The sequence below is a fragment of the Phyllobates terribilis genome, unplaced genomic scaffold (assembly GCF_046119375.1).
Source record: "Phyllobates terribilis strain yellow unplaced genomic scaffold, ASM4611937v1 Scaffold_9__5_contigs__length_417890890, whole genome shotgun sequence".
Classification (NCBI taxonomy): Eukaryota; Metazoa; Chordata; class Amphibia; order Anura; family Dendrobatidae; genus Phyllobates; species Phyllobates terribilis.
Genome location: NW_027362769.1, coordinates 66,972,565 through 66,995,158, shown reverse-complemented (window position 1 = coordinate 66,995,158; position 22,594 = coordinate 66,972,565). Strand labels below are relative to the sequence as shown.

Sequence of the window (22,594 nt, the reverse complement as noted above, 5' to 3'; positions counted from 1 at the left end):
CCAGCCAGGACTCGTCTCTGCATAAAATAACACAGTTATCTAGAGCACATTCCCCAACTTCTACATTACGCAGCTGAATACAGACGTGCATCCACCATCAATATATGGTTAGTTATTATGCAACCTACCATTCCAAATATAAATTGTAATCCACCACGGTGCCCCCATTAACTGTAAATAGGCACTTAATATATAATTTAATTAGAACCTCTACTCTATACTTCCTGCTCCCCGCATTCATTATTTACATGCACCCCCTGCCCCAATTCATTATATCATGTCCGTGCTCTCCCCACCCCATCGTCATTTATCATTTACTCTCCCCCACCCCACATTCATTATGTGCAGCTCATTATCCCCCTACTCCTAATTCCCCCATGTGCAGCTCATTTTCTCCCAATTCCCCCATGTGCAGCTCTCACCCCCCCATGAGCAGCTCTCACCACCCCCCCATGTGCCCCTCTCTCATCCCCCTCCCCCACATGTGCCCCTCTCTCATCCCCCTCCCCCACATGTGCCCCTCTCTCATCCCCCCCATGTGCATCTCTCATCCCCCCCATGTGCATCTCTCATCCCCCCCACATGTGCACATCTCTCATCCCCCTCCCCCACATGTGCACCTCTCTCATCCCCCGCCATGTGCATCTCTTATCTCCCCCCCATGTGCATCTCTTATCTCCCCCCATGTGCATCTCTTATCTCCCCCCCATGTGCATCTCTTATCTCCCCCCATGTGCATCTCTTATCCCCCCCCCACATGTGCACCTCTCTCATCCCCCCCACCCCATGTGCATCTTTTATCATCTCCCCCCCCACGTGCACCTCTCTCATCCCCCTCCCCCCACGTGCACCTCTCTCATCCCCCTCCCCCCACATGTGCACCTCTCTAATCCCCCCCACCCCATGTGCATCTTTTATCATCTCCCCCCACCCCCATGTGCATCTTTTATCATCTCCCCCCCCCATGTGCATCTCTTATCTCACACACACACACACCTCCCATTCCCCCCACTCCTAGTAAATTGTATTTTGAAAAAAACAAAACTTGTTATACTTACCCCCATGCGATCCCTGCAGAATCCTGGCGCTCGTCCAAATCGCTGACACTAGGTTCTCCTGACTTCCGGCCATGTGACGGCGCCGTCACATGACCGGAAATCAGGGGAATCATGAAGGCGCTGCCGCAGGAGCGCAGCGCAGCGCTGAGATGTCCCGGACCCGGCGCTTAGCATGGGGCCGGGGGCCCCATGAGGAGAGAGACTCACAAGAGGGGGCCCCCAACGGGGCTCCAAGGGGGCCCCTACCGGCTGGGCCCCACACTGGAGTCAGGGCAGACATGCCCTGATGGCGGCCCTGCTGGAGGGGCCCCCTCTCCCTCGGGGCCCCCGTTCAATGAACCGGCTGCACGGGCGGTAGTTCCGCCCCTGCCCATAGTATTTGCTTATGCTTTCCCAGCAAAAGCTGCCAAAAATTAGGACGGAGCAACTTGCAATGCCCCTTACAAGAGCCATGCAGTACAGCATATTACAAACATAAGTCCCATTATTGGGGAGTGGGTGTCCCATAGTATTTGCTTATGCTTTCCCAGCAAAAGCTGCCAAAAATTAGGACGGAGCAACTTGCAATGCCCCTTACAAGAGCCATGCAGTACAGCATATTACAAACATAAGTCCCATTATTGGGGAGTGGGTGTCCCATAGTATTTGCTTATGCTTTCCCAGCAAAAGCTGCCAAAAATTAGGACGGAGCAACTTGCAATGCCCCTTACAAGAGCCATGCAGTACAGCATATTACAAACATAAGTCCCATTATTGGGGAGTGGGTGTCCCATAGTATTTGCTTATGCTTTCCCAGCAAAAGCTGCCAAAAATTAGGACGGAGCAACTTGCAATGCCCTTACAAGAGCCATGCAGTACAGCATATTACAAACATAAGTCCCATTATTGGGGAGTGGGTGTCCCATAGTATTTGCTTATGCTTTCCCAGCAAAAGCTGCCAAAAATTAGGACGGAGCAACTTGCAATGCCCCTTACAAGAGCCATGCAGTACAGCATATTACAAACATAAGTCCCATTATTGGGGAGTGGGTGTCCCATAGTATTTGCTTATGCTTTCCCAGCAAAAGATGCCAAAAATTAGGACGGAGCAACTTGCAATGCCCCTTACAAGAGTCATGCAGTACAGCATATTACAAACATAAGTCCCATTATTGGGGAGTGGGTGTCCCATAGTATTTGCTTATGCTTTCCCAGCAAAAGCTGCCAAATATTAGGACGGAGCAACTTGCAATGCCCCTTACAAGAGCCATGCAGTACAGCATATTACAAACATAAGTCCCATTATTGGGGAGTGGGTGTCCCATAGTATTTGCTTATGCTTTCCCAGCAAAAGCTGCCAAAAATTAGGACGGAGCAACTTGCAATGCCCCTTACAAGAGCCATGCAGTACAGCATATTACAAACATAAGTCCCATTATTGGGGAGTGGGTGTCCCATAGTATTTGCTTATGCTTTCTCAGCAAAAGCTGCCAAAAATTAGGACAGAGCAACTTGCAATGCCCCTTACAAGAGCCATGCAGTACAGCATATTACAAACATAAGTCCCATTATTGGGGAGTGGGTGTCGCATAGTATTTGCTTATGCTTTCCCAGCAAAAGCTGCCAAAAATTAGGACGGAGCAACTTGCAATGCCCCTTAAAAGAGCCATGCAGTACAGCATATTACAAACATAAGTCCCATTATTGGGGAGTGGGTGTCCCATAGTATTTGCTTATGCTTTCCCAGCAAAAGCTGCCAAAAATTAGGACGGAGCAACTTGCAATGCCCCTTACAAGAGCCATGTAGTACAGCATATTACAAACATAAGTCCCATTATTGGGGAGTGGGTGTCCCATAGTATTTGCTTATGCTTTCCCAGCAAAAGCTGCCAAAAATTAGGACGGAGCAACTTGCAATGCCCCTTACAAGAGCCATGCAGTACAGCATATTACAAACATAAGTCCCATTATTGGGGAGTGGGTGTCCCATAGTATTTGCTTATGCTTTCCCAGCAAAAGCTGCCAAAAATTAGGATGGAGCAACTTGCAATGCCCCTTACAAGAGCCATGCAGTACAGCATATTACAAACATAAGTCCCATTATTGGGGAGTGGGTGTCCCATAGTATTTGCTTATGCTTTCCCAGCAAAAGCTGCCAAAAATTAGGACGGAACAACTTGCAATGCCCCTTACAAGAGCCATGCAGTACAGCATATTACAAACATAAGTCCCATTATTGGGGAGTGGGTGTCCCATAGTATTTGCTTATGCTTTCCCAGCAAAAGCTGCCAAAAATTAGGATGGAGCAACTTGCAATGCCCCTTACAAGAGCCATGCAGTACAGCATATTACAAACATAAGTCCAATTATTGGGGAGTGGGTGTCCCATAGTATTTGCTTATGCTTTCCCAGCAAAAGCTGCCAAACATTAGGACGGAGCAACTTGCAATGCCCCTTACAAGAGCCATGCAGTACAGCATATTACAAACATAAGTCCCATTATTGGGGAGTGGGTGTCCCATAGTATTTGCTTATGCTTTCCCAGCAAAAGCTGCCAAAAATTAGGACGGAGCAACTTGCAATGCCCCTTACAAGAGCCATGCAGTACAGCATATTACAAACATAAGTCCCATTATTGGGGAGTGGGTGTCCCATAGTATTTGCTTATGCTTTCCCAACAAAAGCTGCCAAAAATTAGGATGGAGCAACTTGCAATGCCCCTTACAAGAGCCATGCAGTACAGCATATTACAAACATAAGTCCCATTATTGGGGAGTGGGTGTCCCATAGTATTTGCTTATGCTTTCCCAGCAAAAGCTGCCAAAAATTAGGACGGAGCAACTTGCAATGCCCCTTACAAGAGCCATGCAGTACAGCATATTACAAACATAAGTCCCATTATTGGGGAGTGGGTGTCCCATAGTATTTGCTTATGCTTTCCCAGCAAAAGCTGCCAAAAATTAGGATGGAGAAACTTGCAATGCCCCTTACAAGAGCCATGCAGTACAGCATATTACAAACATAAGTCCCATTATTGGGGAGTGGGTGTTCCATAGTATTTGCTTATGCTTTCCCAGCAAAAGCTGCCAAAAATTAGGATGGAGCAACTTGCAATGCCCCTTACAAGAGCCATGCAGTACAGCATATTACAAACATAAGTCCCATTATTGGGGAGCGGGTGTCCCATAGTATTTGCTTATGCTTTCCCAGCAAAAGCTGCCAAAAATTAGGACGGAGCAACTTGCAATGCCCCTTACAAGAGCCATGCAGTACAGCATATTACAAACATAAGTCCCATTATTGGGGAGTGGGTGTCCCATAGTATTTGCTTATGCTTTCCCAGCAAAAGATGCCAAAAATTAGGACGGAGCAACTTGCAATGCCCCTTACAAGAGCCATGCAGTACAGCATATTACAAACATAAGTCCCATTATTGGGGAGTGGGTGTCCCATAGTATTTGCTTATGCTTTCCCAGCAAAAGCTGCCAAAGATTCGGATGGAGCAACTTGCAATGCCCCTTACAAGAGCCATGCAGTACAGCATATTACAAACATAAGTCCCATTATTGGGGAGTGGGTGTCCCATAGTATTTGCTTATGCTTTCCAAGCAAAAGCTGCCAAAAATTAGGACGGAGCAACTTGCAATGCCCCTTACAAGAGCCATGCAGTACAGCATATTACAAACATAAGTCCCATTATTGGGGAGTGGGTGTCCCATAGTATTTGCTTATGCCTTGCAAGCAAAAGCTGCCAAAAATAAGGACGGATGAACCTGCAATGCTGGCACCCTGGTGGTATAGTGGTGGTGGAGGCTGAGGATAAGGAGAAGAAGATTAAACAGCAGAAACGAGGAAGCGTATACCCATGTGTGGGTGTGAAGCGGTGCATGTGAATACACCTCCCGAAATAACACAGTGGATTTGACTTTATGTTACTCTGCTGTCATTTGGTGGTGATGAGAAGTCTGGCCCAATCCAGCCCTTGTTCATTTTGATAAGGGTCAGCTTGTCAGCATTGTCAGTTGACAGGCGAGTGCGCTTATCAGTTATAATTCCCCCAGCGGCACTAAAAACACGCTCCGATAACACGCTAGCGGCAGGACAGGCCAGGACCTCCAAGGCGTACAGAGCGAGTTCATTCCAAGTGTCCAGCTTGGATACCCAATAATTAAAAGGCACAGAGGAATCACGGAGGACGCTGGTACGATCGGCAAGGTACTCCCTCACCATCTTTTGAAACTTTCCACTCCTTGTGAGAGTACCCCGCGCCTCAGGGCCTGTAAGCTGGGCGGGTGTCAGAAAACTGTCCCAGAATGTTGACAGTGTTCCCCTGCCTCTGCTGGATTGGAGTTGCATCTCTCTCGCCTGTACGCCTTGGTTGGGCAACGAACTGTGACCTCTGCCGCTAGCGTGTTCAGATGGGAATTTTTTTAAGAGTTCTGCAGCAAGGGCCTTCTGGTACTGCCCCATTTTTGTAGACCTCTCCACCTCAGGAATAAGAGAGTGAAAGTTCTCCTTGAAGCGGGGGTCAACAAGTGTCACCAACCAGTAATGACTGTCACCCAACATTTTGACAACACGAGGGTCACGGTTAAGGCAGCGTAACATAAAGTCAGCCATGCGTGCCAGACTGGTAACAGGCAAGATTTCCGTGTCCTCACCAAGATGACGACTGACCATGCTCTCCTCCTCCTCTTCCTCCTCCCCCCTGTCCTCAGGCCACCCACGCTGAACCGACGGTATGACACTTGTACAGGTACTACCGTCTACAACGCATGATAGCAGCTCCTGTTCTTCCTCCTACTCCTCATCTCCCTCATTGTCCCCCAATGCACGTTGGGATGAGATGAGGCTGGGCTGTGTGTAATCGCCCGCTATGGTTTCTTGATCCATCTCATCATACTCTGGCTGCAATGCCTCCTCTTTAATCCTCTGCAGAGAGCGTTGCAAAAGACAGACAAGTGGGATGCTGACACTAATGATGGCGTCATCGCCACTCACCATCTTGGTGGCCTCCTCAAAGTTTGTCAGGATGGTACATATGTCAGACATCCAGGTCCACTCCTGAGGTCTTATGTGTGGAGTCTAACCTGAATATCGACGGCCTTGTTGCAGCTTGCACTCCACAACTGCTCTCTTCTGCTCACAAATCCTTTGCAATATGTGGAGGGTAGAGTTCCAACGTGTGGGGACATCACACACCAGTCGGTGTGCCGGAAGCTGCAAACGCTGATGCAACACAGCAAGGGCGGCGGAAGCTGTAGCCGACTTGCAAAAATGAGCTGACAGGCGGCGTACTTTCACGAGCAGATCTGGCAACTCGGGGTACGATTTAAGAAACCGCTGAACCACGAGGTTAAGCACATGAGCCAGGCATGGTACGTGTGTGATCTCACCTCGCCTCAGAGCCGCCACCAGGTTACGGCCATTGTCACACACGACCATGCCGGGATGTAGGTTTAGCAATCTCAGCCACAGATCTGCCTGCTCTTTCACAGCTGTCCACAACTCACAAGCAGTGTGAGGTTTATCACCTAAGCTTATGAGTTTCAGCACAGCCTGTTGCCGCTTGGCGGAGGCAGTACTGCAATGCTTCCAGCTTGTAACTGATGTGGTGATATCTGAGATGGAGGCTGAACATGAGGAGGAGGAGGATGCGCAGGAGCTGTACACTGTGGGGGCAACTCTGACTGACATAGGGCCCGCAATCCTCGGTGTGGGGAGGATGTGTTCCGTCCCAAGGTCCGACTGGGTCCCGGCTTCCACTATGTTTACTCAGTGTGCCGTCAGAGAGATGTACCGTCCCTGGCCACAAGCACTTGTCCACGTGTCCATTGTCAGGTGGACTCTCCCAGTAACTGCGTTGTTGAGGGCACGGCAGATGCTTTGGGACACGTGCTTGTGTAGTGCGGGGATGGCACACCGGGCAAAATAGTGTCGGCTGGGGACCGAGTACCGAGGGACGGCCACCGCCATAAGATTGCGGAAGGATTCCGTCTCCACCAGCCTAAAAGGCAGCATTTCCAATGCAAGCAGTCGTGAAATGTGCGAATTTAGGATTGTGGCCTGTGGGGCGTTAGCTGCGAATTTCCACTTTCGTTCAAAGGTCTCGGATATAGACAATTGAACGCTGCGGTGGGACGTGGACGTGGACGTTGATGCTGTTTCTTGAGAAACTGCCATAACAAGTGAAGACTGAGAGGAGGGGGCATCTTTGCATGCTGTATGGACAGGGGATTGCCTTGCACACACAACAGGGGGTTCTATTGCACGCACAACAGTGGAAGATGCAGTGGTGACACCCGCTGACACTGGTTGTGGACCCTGGGTTTCACCCCACAAAGTGGGGTGCTTTGCTGCCATGTGCCTGATCATGCTGGTGGTGGTCAGGCTGGTAGTTTTGTCACCCCTGCTGATGCTGGCATGGCAGGTGGAACATATGGTCTTTTTGGGGTTATCAGCAGAGTCTTTAAAAAAATTCCAGACTCTGGAAGACCTACCGCTTGTACTGGCAACGTCCCTCGTGTTGGTGTTACGGGGAACGGTTGCCTGCCTTCTGTCTGTGGCCACCACACTGCTTCTTCCTGCCTGTTGGGGTACTCTGCCTCCCTCCCCCTGTGTGCTGCTGGCCTCACTCTGCATGTCCTCCTTCCACGTTGGGTCAGTTACTAGATCATCCACCACCTCCTCCTCTTCCACTTGCGCACCACGATCCTCCTCCTCACTTCCTGGCAATTGTGTCTCGTCATCGTCCACCTCTTGTGACAGATTGCCACCGTCGACTTCCTGTGGCCGTAGCTGTTCAAATATTTGGGCATCGCAACATGGGATCTCCTCTTCCACCACTTCAAGCGTATCAGGCGAGGGGCCCAAATATGGAAATCGACCAGTGAACAGCTCTTCAGAGTGTCCAAGTGTGGGATCACTTGCTGTCTGACGACACTCGGCATGGTGGGAGGAAGGAGCATCAGGGTGAGGAGGAGTATGCGGTCGAGACTCACGGCTACTAAGAGTTGACCGTGTGGAAGACAGACCGGAGGTGGTGGTGCCCAGGTAACTGGAAGTATTATCTGCTATCCAATTAATAACCTGTTCACACTGATCAGTTCTCAATACTGGTGTTGTTCTGTGCTTCCCTAGTAATTCGGTCAAGAAGTGGGAGCGAGAAGATGTGGCTGTTGGTTGTGGCACATTTTCACCTTGGCCACGGCCCCGTCCTCTGCACGAACCATCACCAGAACGTCCACTTCCACGTCCCTTGCCACGCGCCTTGCCCATTGTAAATGAAGTAAAATAGCTTACACTTGCACTATCAATGGAAAAAGGGTAATAAAGAGTAGATTAGAACCATGGAAGAGGAAAACCACAGTTATTGTTTACTGGGGTATACCACACTTTTTTAAATAGAGATATTTGCGGCTGAACAGTGAGCGACACACTCAAACTGCTTTTTTTTTAGATACCAAAGGCCCAAAACTGGATAGTACAGCGATTTAACCCGTAGAACTGCGAAACCACACTGGGATGTCGGGCCTACACAAGACTATTTTCAACAGATATATTTTTGTGTCACAACAGTCAGGAGACACTACTGTTTTTCTTTACGGAAAAAACTACCAAAACCTGAATAATAGAGATTTTTTACCGTGGGATGGCAAAACCACAGTTATTGTTTACTGGGGTATACGACACTTTTTTAAATAGAGATATCTGCGGCTGAACAGTGAGCGACACACTCAAACTGCTTTTTTTTTAGATACCAAAGGCCCAAAACTGGATAGTACAGCGATTTGACCCGTGGAACTGCGAAACCACACTGGGATGTCGGGCCTACACAAGACTATTTTCAACAGATATATTTTTGTGTCACAACAGTCAGGAGACACTACTGTTTTTCTTTACGGAAAAAACTACCAAAAGCTGAATAATAGAGATTTTTTACCGTGGGATGGCAAAACCACAGTTATTGTTTACTGGGGTATACCACACTTTTTTAAATAGAGATATTTGCGGCTGAACAGTGAGCGACACACTCAAACTGCTTTTTTTTTAGATACCAAAGGCCCAAAACTGGATAGTACAGCGATTTGACCCGTGGAACTGCGAAACCACACTGGGATGTCGGGCCTACACAAGACTATTTTCAACAGATATATTTTTGTGTCACAACAGTCAGGAGACACTACTGTTTTTCTTTACGGAAAAAACTACCAAAAGCTGAATAATAGAGATTTTTTACCGTGGGATGGCAAAACCACAGTTATTGTTTACTGGGGTATACCACACTTTTTAAATAGAGATATTTGTGGCTGAACAGTGAGAGACACACTCAAACTGCTTTTTTTTAGATACCAAAGGCCCAAAACTGGATAGTACAGCGATTTGACCCGTGGAACTGCGAAACCACACTGGGATGTCGGGCCTACACAAGACTATTTTCAACAGATATATTTTTGTGTCACAACAGTCAGGAGACACTACTGTTTTTCTTTACGGAAAAAACTACCAAAAGCTGAATAATAGAGATTTTTTACCGTGGGATGGCAAAACCACAGTTATTGTTTACTGGGGTATACCACACTTTTTTAAATAGAGATATTTGCGGGTGAACAGTGAGCGACACACTCAAACTGCTTTTTTTTTTAGATACCAAAGGCCCAAAACTGGATAGTACAGCGATTTGACCCGTGGAACTGCGAAACCACACTGGGATGTCGGGCCTACACAAGACTATTTTCAACAGATATATTTTTGTGTCACAACAGTCAGGAGACACTACTGTTTTTCTCTACGGAAAAAACTACCAAAAGCTGAATGATAGAGATTTTTTACCGTGGGATGGCAAAACCACAGTTATTGTTTACTGGGGTATACAACACTTTTTTAAATAGAGATATTTGCGGCTGAACAGTGAGCGACACACTCAAACTGCTTTTTTTTTAGATACCAAAGGCCCAAAACTGGATAGTACAGCGATTTGACCTGTGGAACTGCGAAACCACACTGGGATGTCGGGCCTACACAAGACTATTTTCAACAGATATATTTTTGTGTCACAACAGTCAGTCAGAAGACACTACTGTTTTTCTTTACGGAAAAAACTACCAAAAGCTGAATAATAGAGATTTTTTACAGTGGGATGGCAAAACCACAGTTATTGTTTATTGGGGTATACCACACTTTTTTAAATAGAGATATTTGCGGCTGAACAGTGAGCGACACACTCAAACTGCTTTTTTTTAGATACCAAAGGCCCAAAACTGGATAGTATAGCGATTTGACCCGTGGAACTGCGAAACCACACTGGGATGTCGGGCCTACACAAGACTATTTTCAACAGATGTATTTTTGTGTCACAACAGTCAGGAGACACTACTGTTTTTCTTTACGGAAAAAACTACCAAAACCTGAATAATAGAGATTTTTTACCGTGGGATGGCAAAACCACAGTTATTGTTTACTGGGGTATACCACACTTTTTTAAATAGAGATATTTGCAGCTGAACAGTGAGCGACACACTCAAACAGTTTTTTTTTTTTAGATACAAATGGCCCAAAATGGATAATACAGAGGTTTGAACCGTGGAAGTGCAAAACAACACTTCTGTTTCTCTAGCCTACACCAGACTATTTTCAACAGTTATAGTTGTGTCTGAAAAATCAGAGACACGCTTTTTTTTTGGGGGGGGGGGACATACCAAAAGGTTAATAAGACGGGTATTTGTACAGTGTGAAGGAGGAAAAAAAAAGGAGGATTTAGATGAAAAAAAAAGGATTTTTCCTGGCCCCCGACACCTGGTGCTAAGTCCAGCAATTTCAGCAACAGGAGCACACAGGACTGTAATGCAGCGTTTGCTGGTATAACCACTGTGTCTCCTATACAGCCTGCCTGATATCTGGGATGGATATTAGTCCTGAAAAGGACTGTTTGTTTGTTCTGGCAGCCTTTACAGACCCTACACTAACTATTTCGCAGTTTATATCTCTCCCTAAATCAGCAGCGCTGTCCCTACACTGTCTAATCCGGAGCGACTGTGTCCAAGATGGCGGCGCCCCGTTTTAAATACTCAAGGTGACGCTGTGCGGCCAGCCAATCACTGTAATGCCCACAACCAACATGGCTGCAGCATTACAGTGACTGGCTGGCAATCCCTGCATGTTCATTGGCTCTGTAAAGAGCGCCAAACATGCAGGGCGGAGACCCGAGCTCCCGCCCGAGCAACCCGGAAATGCTCGGTGCTCGCCGAACATCCCGAGTAGCGTGATGCTCGGGCGAGTACCGAGCAGTGTCGAGCATGTTCGCTCCACACTAGTTACTATTAATTTTCTGGCCGGCCATTTAGTTAGATAGGGGTCGGGTAAGATAGTGTATGTATGTACATAGGGATACTGAATATAGAACTTATCAGAAACTAGCATGGTGAAGGCAGTTAGTGAAGATATAGATATATTTGATATTTAATAGATAGCAGCTAGCTATATAAGTTGATAAAAGATAATGAACAGCTTGATAGGTGATACATTGGTAGATATATAGATATGCACCGAATGATAAATGGATCTATCTATCTATCCATTATCTATCAAATTCAAATTAGCTTTATTGGCCGGACTAAACTCACATTAATTTTGACAAAGCAAGTGTACAATAGGAAATAGGGACTGTAGGAACAATGGACGGGGGCACATCTAGGGTGCTGGCTATGGAGGTCCATGGCATATCACAGTTCTTTTCTTTATCTACCCTTTATCTATCTATCTGAGGCGTCACATCACATCTGTAGATTTCTTTTTTTACTTTTATTTTATTGTGGAGACCTCCTCTCCCCTATATGTATAATTATATATATTTATATTCCACTGTACATGAGCTGTATTTATAGTTCCTTTCAAATAAAATCAGAATAATGGAGTCATAAAAAAACCGGGGGATCACTGAGGCATCACTTCACCTATATTGTGCAGACCTTCCTCTCACCTCCAGCATACTACTGGGCCTCAGCTGTATTTATAGTCCATAAAATGAGAATTTTTGAACTTAGGGAGAGAGACATTTTTTTGACTCATCACAAGAGAATGGAGCGGCGCCTGCTAATATAATGAGCCGCCCCTGCTGAACACCCTCCTGCTATAGAAAGCCCAGCTACAGTGGAGATTTAGGAGATTTACCCTGATAAGACGTTGCTTCTGTCCCTTGTCCCAAAAGCTCATTTGCATATGTCACTGATGGAGCGCTGTGATTGGCTGACACAGTAGCTTAGCAGTTAGCATGCGCAGTGGCATCTATTGGCAAGCAATGCTTTCAATCTGTGCATGCGCTGCCCACTGTGTACAGAGGACCAGTGCGGGAGCGTGCACAAGAAGGGGCTGTCATCACCGCACACAGGCGCGCACTGGATTGCTCCCAGCATATTTGGTATTAACAGTCAGGGCTGCCACCAGGAATTTCAGGGCCCCATACTGGCAAAATGTTCGGGCCCCCTTGAGACTACCCCCAGGATGCACCTTAGCTCCGCCTACACCCCAGTTCCACCTCCACCCCTCAACCTTCCACAGCCCCACCGTCCACTCTTGGAAAAACTCCACTTCCGCACCATGTCCTCACCAATCACACATTAACAGTTCCCATTGAACACAATATCACATACATAGTCAGAAGTTTTTGTTTTGGCCAAAAGATTTTTTTAAGCCGCCAACAAGATAAGGAGACTTTCCTGGCCGGACCCTAATCTACTCTAACCTATTAAACATTTGTTAAAATGACCAATACTCTTTTTAGGTATATTTTTTATCTATTTTTCTTTAAGGGAATGTGTCACATACAGTTTTTAAAAAAGATCAATAATATCACATACAAGGGAGAAATACAGTCACACCATAACCAGATCACATATTACCATCACACAGTGACCGAATAATACCATGTACAAGAAATATCTACCGCCACACCATGATCAGACCACATATTACCACCACATAGTGACCGAATAATACCACACACAATGGACAAATACCATCACACCATGATCACACCACATATTACCACCACATAGTGACTGAGTACTACAATACTGATCATTAGTAAAAAAAAAACCACAATACTAATACTACCATAAGTGCCATTATACACAGGAGCTCTGAATATACTATACAATGTATAGTGTAAGTGTACAGGTAAGACAGCGATCACCAGTGATATATACAGGAGCTATGAATATACTGTCAGTGTACAGGTAATAAAGTGATCACCAGTGACATTATACACAGGAGCCCTGTATGTAGTATGTAGTGTATAGTGTAAGTATACAGGTAACACCCTGACTCACTGGTGACGTCTCTAGGAGAAGTCCTTCATCTTCGCTTTTCTTCTTTATCCAGCACAGACCACCATCATTTCTTCCAGCCAGGACTTGCTTCTGCAGAAAATAACATAGTTATCTAGAGCAGTTTCCAGAGCACATTCCCCAATTTTCCCCCAACTTCTACACTATACCAGATGAAGAAAAAAAAGTGATATAGTCTCTCCCTGCACAGTAACAGGACAACCCCCTCACTGAAAACAGTATTCTCAAAAATAAAATACATCACTGCAGTAATAATATCCATAATTAACCCCTACAGTAATAATATCCCCCAAAATGGACCAATATGTACTCCATTCTGGACCCTTCATGTCTTCATCCTGTCCTCATATGTTCTCCCATCCTGGCCCATATGTCTCCATTCTGACCCAGTGTCTACATTCTCCCATCATGTCATCTCCCATTCTGTCCCCGTCATCTCCATTCTGCCACATGTCTGTTCCCATTCTGCCCCAATGTCTACATTTTGCCCCCATTGTCATCTCCCATTCTGCCCCCTCTCTCCATTCTTCCCCCATGTCATCTCCCATTCTGCCCCAATGACATCTCCCATTCTGCCCCCATGTCATCTCCCATTCTGCCCCCAATGTCTCTATTCTGACCCATGCCTCCATTTTGCCCCCATGTCATCTCTCATCCTGCCCCCAATGTCTCCATTCTGCCCCCATGTCATCTCCAACTCTACCCCATGTCATCTCCCATTCCGCCCTCAATGTCTCCATTCTGACCCATGTCTCCATTTTGCCCTTATGTCATTTCCCATCTTGCCCCCATGTCATCTCCCATTCTGCCCTCAATGTCTTCATTCTGCCCCTATCTCATCTCCCATCCTGCCCCCATGTCATCTCCCACTCTACCCCCATAGTGCGGCTTTCCAAAAAAAGGAAAAAAAAAAAAGTTTCTATTAATTTTCTGGCAGGCCATTTAGTTAGATAGGGATAGGGTAAGATAGTGTATGTATGTACATAGGGATACTGAATATTGAACTTATCAGAAACTAGCATGGTGAAGGCAGTTAGTGAAGATATAGATATATTTGATATTTAATAGAAAGCAGCTAGCTATATAAGTTGATAAAAGATAATGAACAGATTGATAGGTGATACATTGGTAAATATATAGATATTCACTGAATGATAAATGGATCTACAGTGGTGGCCAAAAGTATTAGCACCCCTGCAATTCTGTCAGATAATACTCAGCTTCTTCCTGAAAATGATTGCAATCACAAATTCTTTGGTATTATTATCTTCATTTAATTTGCTTGCAAGGCAAAAACACAAAAGAGAATGAAGCAAAAAACAAATCATTGATCATTTCACACAAAACTCCAAAAATGGGCCAGACAAAAGTATTGACACCCTCAACCTAATACTTGGTTGCACAACCTTTAGCCAAAATAACTGCGAACAACCGCTTCCGGTAACCATCAATGAGTTTCTTAAAATGCTCTGCTGGAATTGTAGACCACTCTTCTTTGGCAAACTGCTCCAGGTCCCTGATAATTGAAGGGTGCCTTCTCCAAACTGCCATTTTGAGATCTCTCCACAGGTGTTCTATGGGATTCAGGTCTGGACTCATTGCTGGCCACCTTAGAAGTCTCCAGTGCTTTCTCTCAAACCATTTTATAATGCTTTTGGAAGTGTGTTTTGGGTCATTGTCCTGCTGGAAGACCCATGACCTCTGAGGGAGACCCAGCTTTCTCACACTGGGCCCTACATTATGCTGCAAAATTTGTTGGTAGTCTTCAGACTTCATAATGCCATGCACACGGTCAAGCAGTCCAGTGCCAGAGGCAGCAAAGCAACCCCAAAACTTCAGGGAACCTGCACCATGTTTGACTGTAGGGACCGTGTTCTTTTCTTTGAATGCCTCTTTTTTTTCCTGTACACTCTATGTTGATGCTTTTTGCCAAAAAGCTCTACTTTTGTCTCATCTGACCAGAGAACATTCTTCCAAAACGTTTTAGGCTTTCTCAGGTAAGTTTTGGCAAACTCCAGCCTGGCTTTTTTATGTCTCGGGGTAAGAAGTGGGGTCTTCCTGGGTATCCTACCATACAGTCCCTTTTCATTCAGACGCCGACGGATAGTACGGACTTGACACTGTTGTACCCTCGGACTGCAGGGCAGCTTGAACTTGTTTGGATGTTAGTCGAGGTTCTTTATCCACCATCCGCACAATCTTGCATTGAAATCTCTCGTCAATTTTTCTTTTCCGTCCACATTTAGGGAGGTTAGCCACAGTGCTATGGGCTTTAAACTTCTTGATGACACTGCGCACGGTAAAAACAGGAACATTCAGGTCTTTGGAGATGGACTTGTAGCCTTGAGATTGCTCATGCTTCCTCACAATTTGGTTTCTCAAGTCCTCAGACTGTTCTTTGGTCTTCTTTCTTTTCTCCATGCTCAATGTTGTACACACAAAGACACAGGACAGAGGTTGAGTCAACTTTAATCCATGTTAACTGGCTGCAAGTGTGATTTAGTTATTGCCAACACCTGTTAGGTGCCACAAGTAAGTTACAGGTGCTGTTAATTACACGAATTAGAGAAGCATCACATGATTTTTCAAACAGTGCCAATACTTTTGTCCACCCCCTTTTTTAGGTTTGGTGTGGAATTATATCCAATTTGGCTTTAGGACAATTCTTTTTGTGTTTTTTCATTGAAGACAAATTAAATGAAGATAATAATACCAAAGAATTTGTCATTGCAATCATTTTCAGGAAGAAACTAAGTATTATCTGACAGAATTGCAGGGGTGCCAATACTTTTGGCCACCACTGTATCTATCTATCCATTATCTATCAAATTCAAATTAGCTGTATTGGCAGCACTAAATTCACATTAATTTTGCTAAAGCAAGTGTACAATAGGAAATAGGGACTGTAGGAACAATGGATGGGTGGCACATCTAGGGTGGGGGCTATGGAGGTCCATGGCATATCATAGTTATTTCCTCTATCTACCCATTATCTATCTATCTGAGGCGTCACATCACATCTGTAAATTTATTTTTTTACTTTTATTTTATTGTGGAGACCTCCTCTCCCATATATACAGTACAGACCAAAAGTTTGGGCACATCTTCTCATTTAAAGATTTTTCTGCATTTTCATGACTATTAAAATTGTACATTCACACTGAAGGCATCAAAACTATGAATTAACACATGTGGAGTTTTATACTTAACAAAAAAGTGTGAAACAACTGAAAATATGTCTTATATTCTAGGTTCTTCAAAGTAACCACCTTTTGCTTTGATGACTGCTTTGCACACTCTTGGCATTCTCTTGATGAGCTTCAAGAAGTAGTCACCAGAAATGGTTTTCACTTCACATGTGTGCCCTGTCAGGTTTAATAAGTGGGATTTCTTGCCTTATAAATGGGATTGGGACCATCAGTTGTGTTGTGCAGAAGTCTGGTGGATACACAGCTGATAGTCCTACTGAATAGACTGTTAGAATTTGTATTAAGGCAAGAAAAAAGCAGCTAAGTAAAGAAAAACGAGCGGCCATCATTACTTTAAGAAATGAAGGTCAGTCAGTGCGAAAAATTGGGCAAACTTTGAAAGTGTCCCCAAGTGCAGTTGCAAAAACCATCAAGCGCTACAAAGAAACTGGCTCACATGAGGACCGCCCCAGGAAAGGAAGACCAAGAGTCACCTCTGCTTCTGAGGATAAGTTTATCCGAGTCACCAGCCTCAGAAATCGCAGGTTAACAGCAGCTCAGATTAGAGACCAGGTCAATGCCACACAGAGTTCTAGCAGCAGACACATCTCTTCAACAACTGTTAAGAGGAGACTTTGTGCAGCAGGCCTTCATGGTAAAATAGCTGCTAGGAAACCACTGCTAAGGACAGGCAACAAGCAGAAGAGACCTGTTTGGGCTAAAGAACACAAGGAATGGACATTAGACCAGTGGAAATCTGTGCTTTGGTCTGATGAGTCCAAATTTGAGATCTTTGGTTCCAACCACCGTGTCTTTGTGCGACACAGAAAAGGTGAACGGATGGACTCTACATGCCTGGTTCCCACCATGAAGCATGGAAGAGGAGGTGTGATAGTGTGGGGGTGCTTTGCTGGTGACACTGTTGGGGATTTATTCAAAATTGAAGGCATACTGAACCAGCATGGCTACCACAGCATCTTGCAGCTGCATGCTATTCCATCCGGTTTGCGTTTAGTTGGACCATCATTTATTTTTCAATAGGACAATGACCCCAAACACACCTCCAGGCTGTGTAAGGGCTATTTGACCAAGAAGGAGCGTGATGGGGTGCTATGCAAGATGACCTGGCCTCCACAGTCACTAGACCTGAACCCAATCGAGATGGTTTCGGGTGAGCTGGACCGCACAGTGAAGGCAAAAGGGCCAACAAGTGCTAAGCATCTCTGGGAACTCCTTCAAGATTGGTGGAAAACCATTTCTGGTGACTACCTCTTGAAGCTCATCAAGAGAATGCCAAGAGTGTGCAAAGCAGTCATCAAAGCAAAAGGTGGCTACTTTGAAGAACCTAGACTATAAGACATATTTTCAGTTGTTTCACACTTTTTTGTTAAGTATATAATTCCACATGTGTTAATTTATAGTTTTGATTCCTTCACTGTGAATGTACAATTTTCATAGTCATGAAAATACAGAAATTTTTTTTATCGATTAATTAATTTTTATGTACTTTTTATCTAGTGTGTACCAATCTATTTTAATACTTATCTACGTATCCCACCCAGTGACCTCACTGGGTGTAAGCCCTTTTATCTATTTTTAATCAGCCAATCTAATCACCTGTTTATATCAATAAAATTATTCCTTTTACTTTTAAATCTCTCGTGCCTTCTCTCTGCTCACTACCACCAGCGCGAATTTATACTTCCTAAACCAGATATATATATATATATATATATATATATATATATTATATACACTGCTCAAAAAAATAAAAGGAACACTCAAATAACACATCCTAGATCTGAATGAATGAAATATTCTCATTGAATACTTTGTTCTGTACAAAGTTGAATGTGCTGACAACTAAATCACACGAAAATCATCAATGGAAATCAAATTTATTAACCAATGGAGGCCTGGATTTGGAGTCACCCCCAAAATTAAAGTGGAAAAACGCACTACAGGCTGATCCAACTTTGATGTAATGTGTTTAAAACAAGTCAAAATGAGGCTCAGTATTGTGTGTGGCTTCCACGTGCCTGTATGACCTCCCTACAATGCCTGGGCATGCTCCTGATGAGGTTGTGCATGGTCTCCTGTGGGATCTCCTTCCAGACCTGGACTAAAGCATCCGCCAACTCCTGGACAGTCTGAGGTGCAACGTGACGTTGGTGGATGGAGTGAGACATGATGTCCCAGATGTGCTCAGTCGGATTCAGGTCTGGGTAACGGGCGGGCCAGTCCATAGCTTTAATGCCTTCATCTTGCAGGAACTGCTGACACACTCCAGCCACATGAGGTCTGGCATTATCCTGCATTAGGAGGAACCAAGGGTCAACCGCACCAGCATATGGTCTCACAAGGGGTCTGAGGATCTCATCTCGGTACCTAATGGCAGTCAGGCTAGTGCTGAAGGATGTTATAAGCAGCAGATCACTCTCCACGGCGTCTACAGACTCTGTCACGTCTGTCACATGTGCTCAGTGTGAACCTGCTTTCATCTGTGAAGAGCACAGGGCGCCAGTGGCGACTTTGCCAATCCTGGTGTTCAGTGGCAAATGCACAGCGTCCTGCACGGTGTTGGGCTGTGAGCACAACCCCCATCTGTGGACGTCGGGCCCTCATACCACCCTCATGGAGTCGGTTTCTAACCGTTTGTGCAGACACATGCACATTTGTGGCCTGTGGAGGTCATTTTGCAGGGCTCTGGCAGTGCTCCTCCTGTTCCTCCTTGCACAAAGGCGGAGGTAGCGGTCCTGCTGCTGGGTTATTGCCCTCCTATGGGCCCCTCCATGTCTCCTGGTGTACGGGCCTGTCTCCTAGTAGCACCTCCAGCCTCTGGACACTACGCTGACAGACACAGCAAACCTTCTTGCCACAGCTCGCATTGATGTGCCATCCTGGATGAGCTGCACTACCTGAGCAACTTCTGTAGGTTGTTGAGTCCGTCTCATGCTACCATGAGTGTGAAAGCACAACCAACATTCAAAAGTGACCAAAATATCAGCCAGAAAGCATTGGTACTGAGATGTGGTCCGTGGTCCCCACCTGCAGAACCACTCCTTTACTGAGGGTGTCTTGATAATTGCCAATAATTGTCTATTCCATTTGCACAACAGCATGTGAAATTGATTGTCAATCAGTGTTGCTTCATAAGTGGACAGTTTGATTTCACAGAAGTTTGATTTACTTGAAGTTTTATTCTGTTGTTTAAGTGTTCCCTTTATTTTTATGAGCAGTGTATATATATATATATATATATATATATATATATATATATATATATATATACTAATGTACATGAGCTGTATTTAGTGCTGCCTTGATTTGGTTTTTACAGAACTTATTTAATTTTCTATATTTATTTAATGCCTCATCACTACCTACTTGCTTAAGTTCTCTAAATGCTTTCTTTTTGTTACTTATTGCGCCCCTTACAGCTCTATTTAGCCATAGTGGTTTCCTCCTATTTCTAGCATGTTTATTCCCATAGGGTATATATTGTGCACAGGTCCTATTCAGGATGCTAATAAATGTCTCCCATTTGCTTTGTGTAGCTTTATGTCTCAGGATATCGTCCCAGTTTATTGCATTAAGATCATCTCTCAACCGTTGGAAATTTGTCTTCCTGAAGTTTAGTGTCCTTGTAACCCCTCTACTACACATCTTATTAAAGGTTACATGAAAACTTATTATTTTGTGATCACTATTACCCAAGTGACCCCCAACTCGTATATTTGATATGCGGTCTGGCCTATTGGTTAATATTAGGTCTAGCAGTGCCCCCCTTCTTGTTGGGTCCTGAACCAGTTGTGAAAGGTTATTGTCTCTCATAGTTTTCATAAACCTATTACCTTTGCTTGAACTACAGGTTTCTGTCCCCCAATGTATTTCAGGGTAGTTAAAGTCCCCCATAATAATGACTTCTACTTGAGTTTCTGCTTCATCTATTTGCTTTACGAGGATATTCCATTATTTTTGGAGACTTATAACAAACCCCTACCAGTAATTTATTATTTTTTCCCCCTCCCCTTATCTCCACCCACAGGGACTCTACATTTCCATTAGATTCACATATATCCTCCCGCAAGATGGGTCTTAAGGATGATTTTACATATAAACACCCCCCCCCCTCGCTTGTTTGTACGGTCATTTCTGAACAGACTATAGCCCTGTAAATTAACTGCCCAGTCATGGCTCTCGTCCAGCCATGTCTCAGATATCCCCACCATGTCATAATTATTTTCCAACAAAATTAATTCTAATTCCTCCATTTTGTTGGTGAGGCTTCTGGCATTAGTGTACAAGCATTTTATGTATCTCTCTGTACCTCTATTCCTTCTTACTTTAATGACTGTTCTAACCCCACCCCCAATTTCTTTATTTGTGCCCAGGTCACTATCTGCACTATCTTCCCCACCTAAAAATGAATGCCCCCCCCCAATCCCTAGTTTAAACACTCCAACCTTCTAGCCATTTTCTCCCCCAGCACAGCTGCACCCTCCCCATTGAGGTGCAGCCGGTCCCTAGCGTAGAGTCTGTAGCCAACTGAGAAGTCGGCCCAGTTCTCCAGGAACCCAAATCCCTCCTTCCTACACCAGTTCTTGAGCCACTTATCTCCCTAATTTCCCGTTGCCTCTCTGGCGTGGCACATGGTACCGGTAGTATTTCAGAGAATACCACCTTGGAGGTCCTTGTTTTCAGCTTGCAGCCTAATTCCCTGAAATCATCTTTAAGGACCTTCCACCTACCTCTAACTTTGTAATTTGTGCCAATGTGCACCATGACCGCTGGGTCCTCACCAGCCCCTCCCAGTAATCTGTCAACCCGATCAGCGATGTGCCGGACTCGAGCGCCAGGTAGGCAGCACACTGTTTGACGATCCCTGCCTTGTGACAGATTGCCCTATCTGTTCCCCTAATAATTGAGTCCCCCACTACCAGCACCTGCCTGGCCTGCCCTGCTCTTCTATTTCCCTCCTTACTGGAGCTGACACTCCTCCAGCTTTCAGGGGACATGCCTTGCTGCAGCAGTGCTACCTGTTATGATCTGCAACAAGTACTAAGGAAAGATAGGGGAAAGCTGTCCCTACAGTAAGACTAAGCTGAATCCCTACAATGTAGCGGGCTGCCTGTTGCTTGTGAACAGCCCCGCCTTAGTCCTCGGCTAGTCTGAAAGAAGACCTATAGAATTAAGGGAGGGGTCCCTAAAAGAACTAAGGACTAGGACAAAAATGGGACACCTCCTAAACAGAAGTTGTTCCAGAACACAAAAAGACAAATTGACAAAAATGTACTAAAGGTCCCAGAGGACCAAGCGAACTTGACAGAGAAAGGCACCGAAGCACCAGGCTAGAGAAACAGTCAAACACTGAAGTCCAGCACAGCTAGAAGGGCGGAGCTGGAATATAAAGGCAGATGGTCACGTGACCGCAAAACACAAGATAGAAAAAACAAACAGGAGGGTTCTAACAGTACCCCCTCTTTTATGAGGATCCTCCGGATCCTCCAGGCCCAGGCCTATCCGGAAACCTCCTGTGGAAAGCTTTAACAAGCCTAGGAGCAGAGACATCATCCGTCCTTACCCAGGAGTTGTCTTCGGGACCGAAACCCTTCCAGGAGACAAGATACTGTAATCTCCCTCTATGCCACTGTAATGCAGCGGCTTGCTTGGCATTACGGTAATGGTCCAGGATGTGTTTTGCCTGACCATGTACCTTCCCCCTCAGGTAATTGGTCACATGACTGTGACATAGTGCAGGTCCTGTGCACACAGAATGTCTAATCACATGACTGTGACATCAGCACAGGTCCTGTGGGTGTGTACTACAGGATATATAAACCCTGGTAGTCTTGAGACTGTGTGTGTAAGGCCTGAGGCCTGTTCCTGTGTGGGACACCGCTAGAGTGTGAGGCCTAGTGAGGCCTATTGAAGCCTGGTGGAGCCTGAAAGGCGGAGGCCTGATCCTTAGGGGTGTAAGCGATCCCAGTAGCCTTGGAGGGCCAGAGACTTGGAAGGCAAGAGC

At 45.3% G+C, this 22,594-nt stretch overlaps 1 long non-coding RNA gene across 10 annotated transcripts in view; it reads right to left on the bottom strand.

The window, feature by feature from the left end:
• The window catches only part of LOC141161581 (uncharacterized), a 239,147-nt gene that overhangs the window by 191,008 nt on the left and 25,545 nt on the right, over positions 1 to 22,594 (bottom strand). For all 10 annotated transcript variants that reach the window (XR_012250652.1, XR_012250644.1, XR_012250654.1 and 7 more), the window contains exon 2: positions 13,364 to 13,453. This is a non-coding gene — a long non-coding RNA (uncharacterized lncRNA). The remainder of the gene's footprint in view (positions 1 to 13,363; positions 13,454 to 22,594) is intronic.